Source organism: Arachis ipaensis, chromosome B03 (genome assembly GCF_000816755.2).
Source record: "Arachis ipaensis cultivar K30076 chromosome B03, Araip1.1, whole genome shotgun sequence".
Lineage (NCBI taxonomy): Eukaryota > Viridiplantae > Streptophyta > Magnoliopsida > Fabales > Fabaceae > Arachis > Arachis ipaensis.
In genome coordinates this window covers 15,749-32,317 of record NC_029787.2, presented here as the reverse complement: position 1 = coordinate 32,317, position 16,569 = coordinate 15,749, and positions in this window count along the sequence as shown.

The following is a 16,569-nucleotide window of genomic DNA, read 5'->3' as shown; positions in this document are numbered from 1 at the left end:
GTTGGTATGATAATGAAATAAAATAATTAATATTAATTGTTATTAATAAATTTATTGTAGTAATAATTCTTACTAAGATTACACACGTGTGATAATATCTTAATTATTATAAGAATATAGTAATAATTCTTACTAAGATTACACAGGTGCTCATTATGGTAGTTTCTTTCTGCTAAACGGGAAACATTCGCTCACAGTAACGGTTAGTGAACCGTGCGTAGTCCTGTGCAGGAAATGCCTTCTCTGCTTCATCAACTCGGATGGTCCTCTTCACCCGCTTAGTAGGTGGCTTGACCTGTGTGGAGGGTTGCGCCTTAGTTGATGCTCTTTTAGTTCCTCTCTTTGCCGGTGTCTTGTCAGAAGCCTTCTCTTTTCCTCTCTTGGTGGCCATCCTGAAGAAGGAAGAAAGAGAAGGAATGTCAAATATAGATAGCTTAAAACCGGAAGGAAGAAAGGCCAAGTAATAATGAATGCCAAAGGAAAAGAGAATGTCTTAAATACATGGTAGCTACAACATGCAAGGAAGACATCAATAAAAATCATGAAGGCATATCATAACAACTAGATGCAAGAGGGTTAAAAGCATGCAAGTAACAAGCATGAGAAGAATAGCTCAAGTATCAATAGCAACATTAGTTATCACATGCAACAAAATAATGAGCACTCTTATGATGACAATTGATGAATAATAAACTCAATACACATGGATTGCAAGGGTTGTGAAAAAGAGGCATTAAAGTGTAAGAATAAAATAGAAAAGAAATCAAAATGCCATGAGAACATTTTCACAAACACTTAGTGTGCAAATTAAAAATAGAAAGTAAGGTAATCAATCCAAGTGTATATGAGATCCAAAATAAGATGTTAATTGTCAAAGCACACCTCATAATACATACAAGCTAAGATATAGTAACATAATCACCTAAATAAAATTTCAACACCAACATAAAAATGCAAGATAAAAAAATAAAAAAAATTATAAATAACATAGCTAACATAAAATTAAAAATAAATAAAATAGTCAAATACAATAAATAAAAGAAGAATGAAAAAGTAGAAGAGAGGAAGAAAAGAAACCTTAAAAAGATGATGAAAATAAGGAGATAAATGGGAGTAAGAATAAGAGAAGAGGAGTAAGAAGGGAAGAAGAAAAGGAAAGAAAATTGTAGCGGCCGGAGTTGGTGATTTCCGATGGTACTCCGTCGGTGGTGGTGAGAGTAGGGAGGAAGAAAGAAGGAAGAAGTAGAAAGAATGGAGAAGAAAGAAGAAGAATTAGGATTAGAGAAAGAAGAGAGGGGTGAGAGAAAAGGGACTTAACATAGTCAGGTTACATAACTAACACTTCAAAACAAAATAAAAAAAGAAAGCTACTCTACTTGCACTACGTCAACTATATAATTGTAGAACTAAAGATCATCACATGCCAATCATTTTTTCCACCGCTCTTTGATATTGCCATTGCTAGAAAAATAGAATTAGAGAAAAAAAAGGATAATGGATGGTAGCACTTTGAATGAAGATAAAAGTGTAATCGTCAAGATACAATTGTATGAAATAGTTTAATTTTTTAATGTACCAATTTAGTAAGTGAAATAATAGTAGTAGGTACCTCCCATGTAGAAATCTCAATAGTTGCAGTTGATGCAGTCTAGAGAGTGAATTCTAAAACAACATCATCTTCGTAAGAGAACATAGAATTGTTTTATTTTCCTCTTAAAATCACTACATTCTGATATCTCAATTGAAAAGTATCAATTTGACACAAATTAAACAATTAATCAAAATGATTTATGAGGTGCTCTTTTAAAAACAAAAAAGAAATGATACAAAGTTGTTTCATTGTTCTAAGGATTCTATATTTCTATTCATAGTGAATCCAATACAAAAAAAGTACTTTCTTATGACACTAAAACCTAAATTTTGAAATAATTAAGAAATAAGGATAATTAGTAATGCATCTTAAGGACAATTATGATTTTTCTAGGGTTTTCTAGGATTTTTTTATAGTTTTCTAGGGTTTTCTAGGATTTTCAAGAGTTTTTTAGGGTTTTCTAGAGTTTTTTTAGGATTTTCTAGGGTTTTCTATAGTTTTTCTAAGTTTATCAAGGGTTTTCTTAGGATTTTCTAAGGTTTTCTAATAGTTTTCTAGGATTTTTAGGGTTTTCTAGAGTTTTCTAGATTTTTCTTAGGATTTTTCTAGGTTATTAGGATTTTCTAAGGTTTTTCTAGGGATTTCTAGCGGTTTTTCTAGGGTTTTCTAGTGTTTTCGAGAGTTTTTTAGGGTTTTCGAGGGTTATTCTAGGTTTTTTTAGGATTTTCTAGGGTTTTATAGGATTTTCTAGGCTTTTTTAGAAGTTTCTTGGATTTTCTAGGATTTTTCTAGGTTTTTCTAAGATTTTCTAGGATTTTCTAAGGTTTTCTAGGATTTTCTAGAGATTTCTAGGGGTTTTTCTAGGGTTTTCTAGGGTTTTTTAGGGTTTTTTGGAGTTTTCGAGGGTTTTCATAGGGTTTTCTAGGGTTTGTTAGGGTTTTCTAGGATTTTCTAGGAATTTCTAGGGTTTCTTATGGTTTTTTTGGATTTTCAATAGTTTTCTAGGATTTTCGAGGGTTTTTTAGGGTTTTCTAGGGTTTTTGAGGGTTTTTCTAGGGTTTTATATATTTTTCTAGGATTTTCTAGGGTATTTTAGGGTTTTCTAGGATTTTCTACGATTTTTAGGATTTTTCTAGGGTTTTTAGGGTTTTTCTAGAGTTTTCTATGTTTTTCTTGGGTTTTCTTTGAGTTTTCTAGGTTTTTTAGGGTTTTCTAAGATTTTCTAGGGTTTTCAAACATTTTTCTAGGGTTTTCTAGGTTTTATAGATTTTTCTATGATTTTCTAGGGTTTTCTCGGGTTTTCTAGGATTTTCTAGGGTTTTTCTAAAGTTTTCTGCAGTTTTCTAGGGTTTTCTAAGGATTTTCTATGGTTTTTTTAGGGTTTTTGTAGGGGTTTCTTACGATTTTTTAGGGTTTTCTTGGTATTTCTAGAATTTTCTTAGGTTTTCTACTATTTTTTTAGGGTTTTCTTACGGTTTTTAGGAATTTGTTAGGGTTTTCTAGGATTTTTCTACGATTTTTCTACGATTTTCTAGGGTGTTCTAGGGTTTTCTAGGATTTTCTAGGATTTTCTTTAGGTTTTCTAGGGTTTTCCAGAGTTCTCTCAGGTTTTTCTAGGGTTTTCTAGGGTTTTTAGGTTTTTCTAGAGATTTCTAGGGTTTTCATAGGGTTTTCTAGGATTTTCTAGGCTTTTCTAGGGTTTTCTAAGATATTCTAGGGTTTTCATGTTTTTCAAGGATTTTCTTAGGGTTTTCTACATTTTTTAGAGTTTTCTAGGCTTTCTACGGTTTTTGAGTGTTTTCTTAGGATTTTCTAGGGTTTTTAGGGTTTTCTAGGATTTTCTAGGTTTTTTCTAGGGTTTTCTAGGGATTTCTAGGTATTTCTAGAGTTTTTTAGGATTTTCTTAGGGTTTTCTAGGATTTTCTAGTGTTTTCGAGTTTTCTAGAGTTTTTGAGGGTTTTTCTAGGGTTTTCTAGGGTTTTATAGGTTTTTCTAGGATTTTCTAGGGTTTTCTTAGGGTTTTCTAGTGTTTTCTAGGGTTTTCTAGGGTTTTCTAGGATTTTTCTAGGCTTTTCTAGGATTTTCTAGGATTTTTCTAGGATTTTCTAGGGTTTTTCTAGGATTCTCTAGGGTTTTTTAGGATTTTTCTATGGTTTTCTAGGAATTTCTAGTGTTTTCTATGATTTTCTTAGGGTTTTCTAGGTTTCCTAAGGTTTTTGAGGGTTTTCATAAGATTTTCTTTGATATTTTATGGTTTTCTAGGATTTTCTAGTGTCCTTATAGGGTTTTCTAAGGTTTTTGAGGGTTTTTTTATGGTTTTCTAGGGTTTTCGAGGGGGTTTTCTTGGTTTTTCTAGGGTTTTTATAGGTTTTTCTAGAGTTATCTAGAGTTTTCTTAGGGTTTTCGATGGTTTTCTAGGATTTTCTAGGGTTTTCTAAGATTTTTCTAGAGTTTTCTAGGATTTTTCTAGGAATTTCTAGGGTTTTCTAGGGTTGTCTATAGTTTTTCTAGGATTTTCTAGGGATTTCTAGGGATATCTAGTATTTTCTTAGAGTTTTCTAGAATTTTCGAGGGTTTTTTAGGATTTTCTATGTTTTTGAGTATTTTTTTAGTGTTTTCTAGGGTTTTATAGGTTTTTCAAGGATTTTCTAGAGTTTTTCTAAGGTCTTTTATGGGTTTTCTACGATTTTCTTGGATTTTCTAGGGTTTTGTAGGGGTTTTCTCGGATTTCTCTAGGGTTTTCTAAGGTTTTCTAGGTTTTTCTAGAGATTTGCTAGGGTTTTCTTAGGATTTTCTACGGTTTTTTAGATTTTTCTATGTTTTCGAGGGTTTTCTATATTTTTCTAGTGTTTTTTAGGGTTTTTTTAGGATTATCTAGGAATTTCTAGGGTTTTCTTAAAGTTTTCTAGGATTTTTTAGGGTTTTTTAGGGTTTTCTAGGGTTTTTCTACAGTTTTTCTAGGGTTTGTTAGGTTTTTCTAGCGTTTTCTAGGGTTTTTCTACAGTTTTTCTAGGGGTTTTCTACGATTTTCTAGATTTTCTAGTGTTTTTCTAGGGTTATCTAGGGATTTCTAGGGATTTTCTAGGGTTTGTATGATTTTCTAGGAGTTTTCTAGAGTTTTCTAGGATTTTTCTAGGATTTTCTAAGATTTTCTAGGTTTTTCTAGGGTTTTCTAGGATTTTCTTTGGATTTTCTATGGTTGTTTTTATAGTTTTCTAGGTTTTCTAGGATTTTCTTACGGTTATCTAGGATTTTCTAGGGTTGTTCTAGGGTTTTCTAGGGTATTCTATATTTTCTAGGGTTTCCTTGAGCTTTTCTAGGATTTTTTAGGTTTTTTAGGGTTTTCTAGGGATTTCTAGCGTTTTCTAGGAATATCTTAGGGTTTTCAAGGGTTTTCAAGGGTTTTTTTAGGGTTTTTCTATGGTTTTCTAGGGTTTGTTACGGATTTTTTAGGGTATTCTAGGGATTTTTAGAGATTTCTTGGGTTTTATATTGTTTTCTTAGGATTTTCCATGATTTTCTAGGGTTTTTGAGGATTATTTAGGGTTTTCTAGAGTTTTTCTTGGGTTTTACAGGTTTTGCTAGGATTTTCTAGGGTTTTAAGGATTTTCTAAGGTTTTCTACGAATTTTTAGGGTTTTCTAAGTCTTTTCTAGTGTTTTCTAGGGTTTTTAATGATTTTTGAGGGTTTTTTTAGTGTTTTCTATGGTTTTTTAGGGTTTTTTCTAAGATATTCTAGTGTTTTCTAGGGTTTTTCTAGGGTTTTCTAGGATTTTTTAGGATTTCTAGGATTTTTCTAGGGTTTTCTAGAGATTTCTAGTGGTTTTCCAGGGTTTTCGAGGGTTTTTCTAGGATTTTATAGGTTTTTCTAGAGTTGTCTAGAGTTTTCTTAGGGTTTTCGATGGTTTTCTAGGATTTTTTAGGGTTCTCTAAGATTTTTCTAGGGTTTTCTAGGATTTTTCTAGGAATTTCTAGGGTTTTCTAGCGTTGCCTATGGTTTTTCAAGGGTTTTCTAGGAATTTTTAGGAATATCTAGGATTTTCTAGAATTTTCGAGGGTTTTTTAGGATTTTCTAGGATTTTTGAGTGTTTTTTTAGGGTTTTCTAGGGTTTTATAGGTTTTTTCAAGGATTTTTAGGGTTTTTCTAAGGTCTTTTAGCGTTTTTCTAGGATTTTCTAGGGTTTCTCTAGGATTTTCAAAGGTTTTCTAGGGTTTTCTTAGGGTTTTCTATGATTTTTTAGAGTTTTCTAGGTTTTTTAGAGTTTTCTATGTTTTCCAGGGTTTTCGAGGGTTTTCGAGGATTTTCTTAAGGTTTTCTAAGGTTATTCTAGGGTTTTCTAGTATTTTTCTAAGGTTTTCTAGGGTTTTCTTTGTTTTTCTAGGGTTTCATTAGTGTTTTCTAGGGTTTTTTAGGATTTTCTAGGGATTTCTAGGGTTTTCTTAGGGTTTTCTAGGAATTTTTAGGGTTTTTACAGTTTTTTAGGATTTTTTTGGGTTTTTTAGGGTTTGTTAGGTTTTTCTAGGGGTTTTCTAAGATTTTCTAGGATTCTCTAGTGTTTTTCTAGGGTTATCTAGGGATTTCTAGGGGTTTTCTGGGGTTTGTATGGTTTTCTAGGAGTTTTCTAGAGTTTTTCTAGGATTTTCTAAGGTTTTCTAGGTTTTTTTAGGGTTTTCTAAGATTTTCTTTGAGTTTTCTACGAGTTTTTTAGAGTTTTTTAGGTTTTCTAGTATTTTCTTAGGGTTATCTAGGATTTTCTAGGGTTGTTCTAGGGTTTTCTAGGGTATTCTATGTTTTCTAGGGTTTTCTTAAGGTTTTCTAGGATTTTTTTAGGTTTTTTAGGATTTTCTAGGGATTTCTAAGGTTTTTTAGGATATTTTTTAGGGTTTTCAAGGATTTTCAAAGGTTTTTTAGGGTTTTTCTATAGTTTTCTAGGATTTTCTAGGGATTTTCTTGGGTTTTATAGGTTTTGCTAGGATTTTCTAGGGTTTTCTACGAATTTCTATATCTTTTCTAAAGTTTTCTAGGGATTTCAAGAGATTTCTAGGGTTTTCTAGGGTTTTCTATGATTTTCGAGGGTTTTTTAGAGTTTTCTATGGTTTTTTAGGGTTTTTCTAGGATATTCTAGTGTTTTCTAGGGTTTTTCTAGAATTTTCTAGGGTTTTCTTGGATTTTTTAGGATTTTCTAGGGTTATCTAGAGATTTCTAGCGGTTTTCTAGGGTTTTCGAGGGTTTTTCTAGGTTTTCCTAGGGTTTTATAGTTTTTTCTAGAGTTGTCTAGAGTTTTCTTAGGGTTTTCGATGGTTTTCTAAGATTTTCTAGGTTTTTTGTAAGATTTTTTTAGGGTTTTCTAGGGTTTTTCTAAGAATTTATAGGGTTTTCTAGGGTTGTCTATGGTTTTTCTAGGGTTTTCTAGGGATTTCTAGGGATATCTAGGGTTTTCTTAGGGTTTTCTAGGATTTTCGAGGGTTTTTTAGGATTTTCTAGGTTTTTTGAGTGGTTTTTTTAGGATTTTCTAGGGTTTTATAGGTTTTTCAAGAATTTTTTTGGGTTTTCTAGGGTTTTTCTAGGATTTTTCTAAGGTCTTTTAGGGTTTTTCTAGGAATTTGTAGGAGTTTTTAGGGTTTTCTAGGGTTTCTCTAGGATTTTCAAAGGTTTTCTAGGTTTTTTGGGGGATTTGCTAGGGTTTTCTTAGGGTTTTCTACGGTTTTTTAGAGTTTTCTAGGTTTTTTAGAGTTTTCTATGTTTTCCAAGTTTTTCGAGGGTTTTCTTAGGGTTTTCTAAGGTTATTCTAGGGTTTTCTAGTGTTTTTCTAAGGTTTTCTAGGATTTTCAATATTTTTCTAGGATTTTTAGGGTTTTATTAGGGTTTTCTAGAGTTTTTTAGGATTTTCTAGGGATTTCTAGGGATTTCTAGGATTTTCTAGATTTTTCTAGGGGTTTTAGGGATTTTCTAGGGTTTTGTAGAGGTTTTCTAGGATTTCCTAGGGTTTCTCTAGGATTTTCTAAGGTTTTCTAGGTTTTTCTAGGGATTTGCTAGGGTTTTCTACGATTTTTTAGAGTTTTCTAGGATTTTTAGAGTTTTCTAGGATTTTTGAGGGTTTTCCTAGGGTTTTCTAAGGTTGTTCTAGGGTTTTCTAGGGTTTTTTAGGATTTTCTAGGAATTTCTAGGGTTTTCTTAGGGTTTTCTATGATTTTTTAGGATTTTCTAAGATTTTCTAGGGTTTTTTTAGGAGTCTTACAGGATTTTCTAGGGTTCTCTAGTATTTTTCTAGGGTTATCTAGGAATTTCTAGGGGTTTTCTAGGATTCGTATGGTTTTCTAGGGTTCTTCTAGAATTTTCTAAGATTTTCTAGGTTTTTCTAGGTTTTCTAAGGTTTTCTTTGGGTTTTCTACGGTATTTTTAGAGTTTTCTAGGTTTTCTAGGGTTTTTTACGATTATCTAGGATTTTCTAGGGTTCTCTAGTATTTTTCTAGGGTTATCTAGGGATTTCTAGGGGTTTTCTAGGATTCGTATGGTTTTCTAGGGTTCTTCTAGAATTTTCTAAGATTTTCTAGGTTTTTCTAGGTTTTCTAAGGTTTTCTTTGGGTTTTCTACGGTATTTTTAGAGTTTTCTAGGTTTTCTAGGGTTTTTTACGATTATCTAGGATTTTCTAGGGTTGTTCTAGGTTTTTCTAGAGTTTTCTAAGGTATTCTATGTTTTCTAGGGTTTCCTTAAGGTTTTCTAGGATTTTTTAGGATTTTTAGGGCTTTTCTAGGGATCTAGGATTTTTTAGGATTTTCTTAGGGTTTTCAAGGGTTTTTTAGCATTTTTCTATGGTTTTCTAGGGTTTGTTAGGGATTTTCTAGGGTTTTTGAGGATTTTTTAGGGTTTTTTAGAGTTTTTCTTGGATTTTATCGGTTTTTCTAGGATTTTCTTAGGGTTTTCTACGAATTTCTAGGCTTTTCTATGTCTTTTCTAGGATTTTTTAGGGATTTCAAGAGATTTCTACGGTTTTTTTAGGTTTTTTTATGATTTTTGAGGGTTTTCTATAGTTTTTTAGGGTTTTTCTAGGATTTTCTAGTATTTTCTAAGGTTTTTCTAGGATTTTCTAGGAGTTTTCTAGGATTTTCTAGAGATTTCTAGTGGTTTTCGAGGATTTTTCTAGGTTTTTCTAGGATTTTATTGGTTTTTCTAGAGTTGTCTAGAGTTTTCTTAGAGTTTTCGATGGTTTTCTAGGATTTTCTAGGGTTTTCTAAGATTTTTCTAGGGTTTTCTAGGGTTTTCTAGGATTTTCTAGGGTTTTCTAGGGTTGTCTATGGTTTTTCTAGGGTTTTCTAGGGATATCTAGGATTTTCTTAAGGTTTTTAGGATTTTCGAGAGTTTTTTAGGGTTTTATATGGTTTTTGAGTATTTTTTTAAAGTTTTCTTGGGTTTTATAGGTTTTTCAAGGATTTTTTTGGGTTTTCTAGGGTTTTCTAGGGTTTTTCTAAGGTCTTTTAGGGTTTTTCTACGATTTTCTAGGAGTTTTTAGGGTTTTCTAGGGTTTCTAGGGAATTTTTAGGGTTTTGTAGGGTTTTCTAGGATTTTCTAGGATTTCTCTAGAGTTTTCTAAGGTTTTCTATGTTTTTCTAGGGATTTGCTAGGGTTTTCTTAGGGTTTTCTACAGTTTTTTAGAGTTTTTTATGTTTTCTAGAGTTTTCGAGGGTTTTCTAAGGTTGTTCTAGGGTTTTCTAGTGTTTTTCTAAGATTTTTTAGGGTTTTTTTTATATTTTTCTAGGGTTTTTTAGGGTTTTATTAGGGTTTTCTAGGGTTTTTTATGATTTTCTAGGGATTTCTAGGCTTTTCTTAGAGTTTTCTAGGATTTTTGAGGATTTTTTAGGGTTTTCTAAGGTTTTTTTGGGTTTTTCTAGGGTTTGTTAGGTTTTTCTAGGGTTTTCTAGGATTTTTCTAGCAGTTTTCTAGGATTTTCTAGAGTTCTCTAGTGTTTTTCTACGGTTATCTAGGGATTTCTAGAGATTTTCTAGGGTTTGTATGGTATTCTAGGAGTTTTCTAGGGTTTTTAATTTCTAAGAAGAACTAAAGTTTTCTAGGTTTTTCTAGGTTTTTCTAGGATTTTCTTTAGATTTTCTACAGTTTTTTAGAGTTTTCTAGGTTTTCTAGGGTTGTTCTAGGGTTTTTATAGGGTATTCTATGTTTTCTAGGGTTTCCTTGAGGTTTTCTAGGATTTTTAGTGTTTTTTAGGGTTTTCTAGGGATTTCTAGCATTTTCTAGAATTCTTTTAGGGTTTTTTAGGGTTTTTTTTATGGATTTGTAGGGTTTGTTAGGGATTTTCTAGGATTTTCTAGGGATTTCTTGGGTTTTATATTATTTTCTTAGGATTTTCTATGATTTTCTTACGTTGTTGAGGATTTTTTAGGGTTTTTTCTAGAGTTTTTCTTGGGTTTTATAGGTTTTGCTAGGATTTTCTAGGAGTTTTTTAGGGTTTTCTAGGTTTTTTCTACGAGTTTCTAGGGTTTTCTATGTCTTTTCTAGGGTTTTCTAGGATTTTTCTATGATTTTCGAAGGTTTTTTAGGATTTTCTATGGTTTTTTATGGATTTTCTAAGATATTCTAGTGTTTTCTAGTGTTTTTCTAGGATTTTCTAGGGTTTTCTAGGGTTTTTTAGGATTTTCTAAGGTTTTTCTAGGGTTTTCTAGAGATTTCTAGCGGTTTCCTAGGGTTTTCGAGGGTTTTTCTAGGTTTTTCTAGGTTTTTATAGGTTTTTCTAGAGTTGTCTAGTGTTTTCTTAGGGTTTTCGATGGTTTTCTAGGATTTTCTAGGATTTTCTAAGATTTTTCTAGGATTTTCTAGGATTTTTCTAGGAATTTCTAGGGTTTTCTAGGGTTGTTTATGATTTTTCTAGGGTTTTCTAGGAATTTCTAGGGATATCTAGAGTTTTCTTATGGTTTTCTAGGATTTTCGAGGGTTTTTTAGGGTTTTCTAAGATTTTTGAGTGTTTTTTGGAGTTTATAGGTATTTTAAAATTTTTTTAGGGTTTTCAAGTATTTTTCTAAGGTCTTTTAGGGTTTTTCTACGATTTTCTAGGAGTTTTCAGGATTTTCTAGGGTTTCTATGGGTTTTCTAGGTTTTTCTAGGGATTTGCTAGGGTTTTCTACGGTTTTTTAGTATTTTTTAGGTTTTTTAGAGTTTTATATGTTTTCTAGGATTTTCGAGGGTTTTCTTAGGCTTTTCTAAGGTTGTTCTAGGATTTTCTAGTGTTTTTCTAAGGTTTTCTAGGATTTTCTATGTTTCTCTAGGGTTTTTTAGGGTTTTATTAGGGATTTTTTAGGGTTTTCTAGGATTTTTCTATGTTTTTCTAGGGTTTGTTAGGTTTTTCTAGGGTTTTCTAGGGATTTTCTAGGATTTTTCTAGAGGTTTTCTAGGATTTTTTTAGGGTTCTCTAGTGTTTTTTTAGGGTTATCTAGGAATTTTTAGGGGTTTTCTAGGGTTTGTATGATTTTCTAGGGTTTTCTAGGGGTTTCTTTGGGTTTTCTATGGTCTTTTTAGAGTTTTCTAGGTTTTTTAGGGTTTTCTAGGGTTTTACAGGGATTTCTATAGATTTCTAAGGTTTTTAAGGGTTTTCTTAGGGTTTTCTAGGGGTTTTAATGGTTTTCTAGGGTTTTTCTAAGATTTTTCTAGGGTTTGTTAGGGTTTTCTAAGGTTTTTTCTAGAGTTTTCTAGCAATTTCTAGGGTTTTTCTAGGATTTTCTGGATTTTTTAGGTTTTTCTAGAGTTTTCTAGGTTATTCATAGGGTTTTCTTGGATTTTCAAGTGTTTTTTAGGGTTTTCTAGGGCTTTCGAGGGATTTTTTTTAGGTTTTTCTAGGGTTTTATAGGTTTTTCTAGAATTGTCTAGAGTTTTCTTAGGGTTTTCAATGGTTTTCTTTGATTTTTTAGGGTTTTCTAAGATTTTTTGGATTTTCTATGATTTTTCTAGGAATTTCTAGGGTTTTCTAGGATTTTTCTTAGGTTTTCTATGGTTTTCTTAAGATTTTCTATGGTTTTCTAGGATTTTCAAGGGTTTTTTAGGATTTTCTAGGATTTTCGAGGATTTTTCTAGGGTTTTCTAGGATTTTCTAGGGTTTTCTTAGGGTTTTTTAAGTTTCTCTAGAATTTTCTAGGGTTTTCTAGGAATTTCTTGGATTTGCTAGGGTTTTCTTAGGGATTTGTACGGTTTTTTAGGGTTTTCAAGGGGTTTTAGGGTTTTCTATAGTTTTCGAGGGTTTTTCAAGGGTTATCTAGGGTTTTTCTATGATTTTCTGAGGTTTTTTAGGGTTTTCTTGGGTTTTTAGGATTTTTTTTCGGTTTTCTAGGGTTTTTAAGGATTTCTAGTGGTTTTCTAGGGTTTTTTAGGATTTTCTAGGGGTTTTCTAGGGTCTTCTAGAGTTTTCTAGGGTTTTCTAGAATTGTCTAGGGTTTTTTAGATTTTTCTAGGATTTTCTAGGGTTTTCTTAGCGTTTTCTACAGTTTTTTAGAGTTTTTTAGGTTTTTTACGATTTTCGAGGGTTTTCTTAAGGTTTTCTAGGGTTGTTTTATGGTTTTCTAGGGTTTTCTATATTTTTCTAGGGTTTTTTTGGCTTTTTCTTTGGATTTTCTTAAAGATTTTTTAGGATTTTCTAGAGTTTTCTAGGAATTTTTATGGTTTTCTAAGGTTTTTCTAGGGTTTTCTAGGGTTTGTTACGATTTTCTAAGGTTTTTTTAGGATTCTCTATGGTTTTTTAGGGTTTCCAAGGGTTTTTTAGGGGTTTTCAAGGGTTTTTTTAGGATTTTCTACGATTTTATAGGTTTTTCTAGGGTTTTCTTAGGGTTTTTTAGGTTTTTCTAGAATTTTCTAGTGTTTTCTAGGGTTTTTTAGGAATTTCTAAAGTTTTCTAAGGTTTTCTTAGGGTTTTCTAGGATTTTCGATTGTTTTTTAGGGTTTTCTATGGTTTTTGAGGGTTTTTGAGGGGTTTTCTAGGGGTTTTCAAGGATTTTCTATGGTTTTCTATGATTTTCTAGGATTTTCTAGGGTTTTTCTAAGATTTTCTAGGATTTTCTAGGGTTTTCTATGGATTTATAGGGTTTTCTATGGTTTTCTTAGGGTTTTCTATGGTTTTCGAGGATTTTTCTAGGATTTTCTAGAGTTTTCTAGGGTTTTCTGGGGTTTTTCTGCGATTTTCTAATGTTTTGTAGGGTTTTCTAGGGATTTCTAAGGATTTTTTAAGGGTTTCTAGGGTTTTTCTACGGTTATCTAGAATCTTCAAGGGTTTTCTAGGTTTTTCTAGGAGTTTTCTAGGGTTTTCTAGGGTTTTGTAGGATTTTTTATGGTTTTCTACGATTTTCTAGGATTTTTCTACGATTTTCTATGGATTTATAGGGTTTTTTATGGTTTTTTCAGGGTTTTCTAGAGTTTTCGAGGGTTTTTTAGGGTTTTCTACAGTTTTTAAGGGTTTTTCTAGGATTTTCTAGGATTTTCTAGGGTTTTCTGGGTTTTTCTAGGATATTCTAGGGTTTTCTAGGATTTTCTTGGGTTTTCTAGGATTTTCTAGGCATTTCTAAGGTTTTCTAGGTTTTCTAGGCTTTTCCAGGGTTTTCTTAGGATTTTTAGGTTTTTTTATAATTTTCTAGTATTTTCTAGGATTCTCTAGAAATTTCTAGGGTTTTCTAAAGTTTTCTTAAGGTTTTCTAGGGTTTTTTATTGTTTTTTAGGGCTTTCTATGGTTTTCGAGGGTTTTTCAACAGTTTTCTAGGATTTTCTAGGGTTTTCTAAAGTTTTCTTAAGGTTTTCTAGGGTTTTTTATTGTTTTTTAGGGCTTTCTATGGTTTTCGAGGGTTTTTCAACAGTTTTCTAGGATTTTCTATGGTTTTCTTGTGTTTTTTAGGGTTTTTTTTTTTGTTTTCTAGGGTTTTTCTATGGTTTTCTATGATTTTCTAGGGTTTTCAAGCATTTTTCTAGGGTTTTCTATGATTTAATAGGTTTTTCTAGGATTTTCTAAAGTTTTCTAAGGTTTTTCTAGGGTTTTTAGGGTTTTCTATGTTTTTTTTAGGGTTTCTAAGATTTTCTAGGATTTTTCTAGGATTTTTTAGGCTTTTCTTAAGGTGTTGCTAGCATTTTTTAGGGTTTTCTAGTATTTTCTTAGCGTTTTTAGGGTTTTCTTAGGATTTTTTAGGATTTTTCTAGGATTTTCCAGGGTTTTTCTAGAGTTTTTTGGGGTGTTCTAGGGTTTTCTAGGAGTTTTCTAGGGTTTTCTAGGGCTTTCTAGGGTTTTTAGAGTTTTCTAGGGTTTTTCTAAGGTTTTCTAAGGTTTTTCAGGCCTTTCCAGGGTTTTCTTAGGGATTTTTACGATTTTTTAGAGTTTTCTAGGGTTTTCGAATGTTTTCTTAGGGTTTTCTAGGGTTTTTTAGGTTTTTTAGCATTTTTCTAGGATTTTCTATGATTTCTTGGGATTTCTAGGGTTTTCTAGGGTTTTCTTAGGGTTTTCTAAGGTTTTCTTAGGGTTTCTAGGGTTTTCGAGGTTTTTTCGGGTTTTCTAGGGTTTTCAATGATTTTTCTAGGGTTTTCTAGGGTTTTTTTAGGATTTTCTAAGGTTTTCTACGGTTGTTTAGGGATTTTTTGGGTTTTCTAGGATTTTTCGAGGATTTCCTAAAGTTTTCTAGGGTTCTCTAGGATTTTCTATTGATTTCTAGGGGTTTTCTAAGATTTTCTAGAGTTTTGTAGGTTGTTTCTAAGATTTTCTAAAGTTTTCTACGGTTTTTTAGGGTTTTATAGGGTTTCGAGCGTTTTCATAGGGTTTTCTAGGATTTTTTAGGATTTTTCTAAGCTTTTTAGGGGTTTTCTTGAATTTTCTAGGGTTTTTTATGTTTTTCTAGGATTTTCTGGTGTTTTCTTTGGGTATTATAGGGTTTTTTAAGGTTTTCTAGGGTTTTCAGGCATTTTCCTAGGGTTTTCTAGGGTTTTATAGGTTTTTCTAGGATTTTTTAGGGATTTCTTAGGGTTTTCTAGGGTGTTCTAGGATTTTCTAGGGGTTTTTTGGATTTTTCTAGGATTTTCTAGGGTTTTCAAGGGTTTTCTACGGTTTTCTAGTATCTTCTAGGGTTTTCTAAGATTTTTCTAGGGTTTTTTTAGGGTTTTCTAGGGATTTCTAAGGTTTTCTAGGGTTTTTCTAGGATTTTCTAGGCTTTTCTTACGATTTTCTAGCGTTTTTTAGGGTTTTCTCTGGTTTTCTTAGAGTTTTCAGGGTTTTTCTAGGGGTTTCTAGGGTTTTTCTAGGGTTTTTCTAGGATTTTCTGGAGTTTTCTAGGGTTTTCTAGGATTTTTCAAAGACTTTCTAGGGTTTTCTAGGTTTTTCTATAATTTTCTTAGGGTTTTCTAACATTTTTTAGGTTTTTCTAAGGTTTTTTTAGGGTTTTCTAGGATTTTCCAGAGTTTTTTTAGAGTTTTCTAGGGTATTCTAGGATTTTCTAGTGCTTTCTAGGATTTTCTAGACTTTTCTGGGGTTTTTTAGGTTTTCCTATTTCTTGGATTTTCAAGTGTCTTTCTAGGGTTTTCTAAATTTTTTGAGATTTTTTTATGGTTTTCTAGGGTTTTTTGAGGATTTTTCTAGGGTTTTATAGGTTTTTCTAGAATTGTCTAGAGTTTTCTTAGGGTTTTCAATGGTTTTCTAGGATTTTCTAGGGTTTTCTAAGATTTTTCTAGGGTTTTCTTGGATTTTTCTAGAAATTCCTAGGGTTTTCTATGGATTTTCTTAGGTTTTCTATGGTTTTCTTAGGATTTTCTATGGTTTTCTAGGATTCTCAAGGTTTTTTAGGGTTTTCTAGGGTTTTCGAGGGTTTTTCTAGGGTTTTCTAGGTTTTTATAGGATTTTCTAGGGTTTTCTTAGGGCTTTTTAAGTTTCTCAAGAATTTTCTAGGGTTTTTTAGAAATTTCTAGGATTTGCTAGGGTTTTCTACGGTTTTTTAGAGTTTTTGATGGTTTTTTAGGATTTTCTATGGTTTTCGAGAATTTTTCAAGGGTTTTCTAGGGTTTTCTAGGATTTCTAGGGTTTTCTTTGGTTTTTTAGGGTTTTCTTTGATTTTCTAGGGTTTTTGTAGGATTTTCTAGGGTTTTCTAGGGTGTTTAAGGATTTTCTTAGGGTTTTCTATTCTTTGTTAGGGTTTTCTAGCATTTTCCTAGGGTTTTGTAGGGGTTTCTAGGGTTTCTAAGGTTTTTTCTAGGATTTTTTAGGGTTTTCTTGGATTTTCTAGGGTTTTTCTAGGGTTTTCTAGTATTTTCTAGGGTTTTCTAGAGTTTTCTAGGGTTTTTTAGAATTGTCTAAAGTTTTCTAGGTTTTTCTAAGGTTTTCTTAGCGTTTTCTACGATTTTTTAGAGTTTTTAGGTTTTCTATGATTTATGAGTGTTTTCTTAGGGTTTTTAGGATTGTTCTGTGGTTTTCTAAGATTTTTCTAGGGTTTTCTAGGGTTTTTTAGCTTTTTCTTTGGATTTTCTGGGATTTTTTTAGGATTCTCTAGGATTTTACAGGGATTTCTAGGGTTTTTTAGGATTTTCTTAGGGTTTTTTAGGGGTTTTTATGGTTTTCTAGGATTTTTCTTATGATTTTCTAGGGTTTGTTAGGGTTTTCTAAAGTTTTTCTAGACTTTTCTAGCAATTTCTAGGGATTTCTAAGGTTTTCTATGGTTTTCTTTGGATTTTCTATGGTTTTCATGGATTCCAAGGGGTTTTTAGGGTTTTCTAGGATTTTTGAGGGTTTTTTAGGTTTTTCTAGGATTTTCTTAGGGTTTTTAGGTTCTTCTAGAATTTTCTAGAGTTTTCTAAGTTTTTCTAGGGTTTTCTTGGGATTTTCTACGGTTTTTAGGGTTTTCAATTGTTTTTAGGGTTTTCTATATTTTTTGAGGGTTTTTCAAGGGTTTTCTAAGGTTTTTCTTGGGTTTTATAGGGTTTTCTTGGGTTTTTAGTGTTTTCTTTGGTTTTCTAGGGTTTTTCT